The sequence below is a fragment of the Rhipicephalus sanguineus genome, chromosome 2, assembly GCF_013339695.2.
Source record: "Rhipicephalus sanguineus isolate Rsan-2018 chromosome 2, BIME_Rsan_1.4, whole genome shotgun sequence".
Taxonomy (NCBI): Eukaryota; Metazoa; Arthropoda; class Arachnida; order Ixodida; family Ixodidae; genus Rhipicephalus; species Rhipicephalus sanguineus.
Window position 1 is genome coordinate 140,962,567 of NC_051177.1, and position 3,927 is coordinate 140,966,493.

Below are 3,927 nucleotides of genomic sequence, written 5' to 3' on the forward strand. Positions count from 1 at the left end.
TTATTATTATTATTATTATTATTATTATTATTATTATTATTATTATTATTATTATTATTATTAGAGCAGGGAGCGCTGGGGGCGGCCTGGCCGCAACTTGTGCGTAACTGAGCGGCGCAGACGCCGGAGGGGGCTGGTGGTATTCCGGCATAACCTCCGCGATTTCCTGCTCGATAGCCCGGCGTAGGGGAGGCAGCAGTGTGGTCGACGACTGTACAACATCCTGTGGGTGAGAGAAGGCCAGTAAGGAGAACTGGCGGGCAATTTCCTCCCGCACGAATGACTTGATTTCGGCGAGTAAGACGGAGTGGTCCGACACGGCCGACAAGCCAGCGAGATCGGCGTCGCGTGATGGAGGTCGACGCGTCATCAGCCGCTGCCGGCGTAGCTCCTCGTAGCTTTGGCACAGCGTGATGACCTCTGCCACAGTGCGAGGGTTTTTGGCGAGTAGCATGGTGAAGGCATCGTCGTCGATGCCTTTCATGACGTTCCGGATCTTGTCGGCCTCAGACATGGTTGCATTGGCTTTCTTGCACAAGTCGAGCACGTCTTCAATGTAGCTCGTGAAAGACTCGCCGGACTGCTGGGCTCGTTCACGTAACCGCTGTTCGGCTTGCAGCTTGCGAACGGCAGGGCGGCCAAACACGTCGATAATGGCGGTCTTGAAAGCGGACCACGTAGCGAAATCGGATGCGTGGTTGTTGTACCATAGACTTGCCACACCCGCGAGGTAGAAAACGAGGTTGCTCAGTTTGCCTGCCTCGTCCCATTTATTGGGGACGCTCACACGCTCGTAGATCGCGAGCCAGTCCTCGACGTCGATGCCATCCGCGCCGGTGAAGATAGGAGGGTCGCGGATGCGGGGGACACCCGGACATGGCGTCGGTGCAAGAGGAGGCGTTTGCTGGGCGGCATCTTGAGTCATGGTAGCAGGCACGGTACGGGATCGAAGCTCCAAGGGCATCGAATGCGGACCGTAGTTGTTCAAAGGGCACAGCACCTCCACCAAATTGTCAAGACATTTATTAACGGGGACTCAGCGACGGCGCACGGCAGCGACAGTCAAAGCGGGGCCGACTCTCTGCACGAGGAGCGTGCTCTCCGAGATAGAACGACCCACTGGAAGGCGCTCGAGAGGACGACCCATTACTCAGTAGGAACGCTTCGCTACATTATTATTATTATTATTATTATTATTATTATTATTATTATTATTATTATTATTATTATTATTATTATTATTATTATTATTATTAGCGCTGCTGCTGCAGTAGCAGTAGTTGTTGTTGAAACGCCACAACGTGAGGTAATTAGGCTTACAATAACAAAGATCACGACTGCGACAGAACATGTGGACCACAGCTATGATGGAGGGTTGGCTGAGAAGTTAACCAGCGGATTGGAGGGGTTGGACAACAGTTAATCAGCCATCATGGAGGGCTTTACTGGAGGTTAACCAAAGACAACGCTTGGGAAGAAAGCAAGAGCCTGGGCCACCAATGGCGTTGCCAGGGTCGGTGGGGTTGGGGGGTTCAACCCCCCCTCCCTCCCGATATTTTCTATTTTGCATGTGTACATATACACGCACCAAGCAAACGCACGCACGAACATACATAATGTATGGTTGAACATCCCTCGAAAAACATTTCTGGCTACGCTACTGTGGGCCAGGGGTCCTCGGACCATGCTCCAACAACCCCTACTTTTTCCGTCAAAATGCCTAGCATAATGACTCAAACATGAACTAAGCACTATATCTGACGTCTATGGCTGAGCTAGGGGCGCAATGCGTGGTGGGCCGAAGAAGTATGCACCGCCAGAGGAGTCGAGGCACAAAATGAGGCACGACGAGCCCAACGACTCGTCCGATTCTGACGTGACGTTTATATCCTTTACTGCATCGCAAATAAGGCTTTCAGCTTCGTGTCGTCTTAGTGGTATGTATGAGAGACCGTAAGATGTATAAGAGACTTAAGGGACGTAATGGTGCTAGCAGGGTTAACTTCCTGTGTTGGCTATGCGCAGAGTACAGTTTCGGTAAACTTTGAGGATTAGACTACATCAGCAGGAACGTCTGCGTGGCCCTCCGAGAACTCCTGGTTGACACCAAGGAGGTGACATAAGGAGGATACCATGGTAACTAATCAAACTCAATCGTTTGCTAATTCAAAAAGACAACCTTTCTTTTTGGTTGTTATGTATCACAATTTAATTCGGTATTGCTACACATTTCATTGTTATTCTTTCGAAGTTCCTTTTTTTAACTATGGCGACAATAACTTAAAAATCTGAACGTTCTTTTTCCTTTTCCTTACTGTGTCTTTGCCTTATTTTATTGCTTACATTAGCCGCTGGCTTTATGACCAATCTCCCTTAGTGGGTAAGCGCCATTCGCGGAGAGACAGAGAAATAAGCAAGCCTTAACAAATACTTGAAAACCCTTTTATAGAGCCGTGACGAAAATGACGTGCGTCAATCCGTCAACTAGCCCAGACCATTATACCGAGCATCGTAACAACGGTACCACCGCGGCGGACTCTGCCTGAAAGAGTCAACTAGCTCAAATCACTATACCGAGCACGGTAACCACTGTACCACCGCGGTGGACTTTTCCTAAAAGATTCGACTAGCCCAAACCACTATACCGTTCCAACATGGCGGACTCATTTGCCTAAAAGAGTCAGCTAGCCCAAACCACTACAGGGATTTAGTGGTTTGGACTCTTTTAGGCGGAGGAGTCTCATGCCAATGTGGCCTATGCGGTCGCAATTCGATTGAAGGCAAAATGCTGGAGGCCCGCGTACTGTGCGATGTCAGAGCACGTTAAAGAACATCAGATGGCCGAAATTTCCGGAGCCCTCAACTGCGGTGTGTCTCATAGTCAAATCGTGGCTTTGCATGTAAAACTCCCTATATTACTATTATTTAGGCATAGGCTTAACACCGGACGTTGACCTCACAAGGCTGCTTTTTATTGAGGATCACAGCTGCGCGCCAAATAACCACCGTATCAATACTATATGGTAACCTATTTTCTTTTTTTTTTTTTGCTTAAACCAATCTTGTAGCGGACGCGCGAAAGAATAGTGTTAAATAGAGTGGCCTGGTGCAGCTAGGGAGAGGAGGAATTTTAACGCCCCCCCCCCACCCTTAATTTTTCAATTATGCATGTGTAACACGCACACATACAAACGCACGCACGAGCCTACATAAGGCATGGTTGAACCCCGCAGTAAAAAACTTCTGGCTACGCTACTGAGAGACGGTGCATGGTACTCTTATCACTTTCGTGTTTACTTTCTACAATACAGATGGAAAAGAAAGTAGTTGAAGGTTGTGCTTTGCCCTGTTTAAACGTGTCGGTGGGAGTTTTTCACGAGATAATTTCAGTGAGCGCATAGTCAAAGTCGACTAAATTAAAGTTCATGGGAAAAAAAAAGGGGGGGGGCGAATCGACATATACTTTTACAGTACGAGCCGCAAACAGTAATATAGGCTTGCCGCCAACGTGGTTTACATTGAATTGTCTAGCGGCGAAAAAAAAAGGACGCCCAACGTGGGGCTCGAACCCACGACCCTGAGATTAAGAGTCTCATGCTCTACCGACTGAGCTAGCCGGGCGGACAGCCATGCCCGTCGAAAAATTGCTTCACGTGAGTTCAGACACGAGGGGAATGTGGCATGACGATAAGTGCTTCTACCTTTCCTCTCTCCACAGGTTGATAGGCGTGCTAGTCGGGTGCACGTGGAGGCATGCGGCACAGGTGAACGCCCCTTCCCCGCCGCTACGGAGAACTACAATAGCTGCCGGTGAAGTGAAGTGGAAACACTTCACCGGCAGGTTTGACGTCAGGTTTCGGGAAACATATCGATACTGATCTATATAGAGTATAATATGTAGAGTTCTTGCTCCACGGTTATGTTTTA

At 48.7% G+C, this 3,927-nt stretch overlaps 1 non-coding gene across 1 annotated transcript; it reads right to left on the reverse strand.

Moving 5' to 3' along the window:
* Positions 1–3,548: 3,548 nt before the first annotated feature.
* Positions 3,549–3,621, reverse strand: Trnak-cuu (transfer RNA lysine (anticodon CUU)). The gene has a single exon. It is a non-coding gene; the product is annotated as a tRNA-Lys (tRNA).
* Between the last annotated feature and the right edge of the window lie 306 nt (positions 3,622–3,927).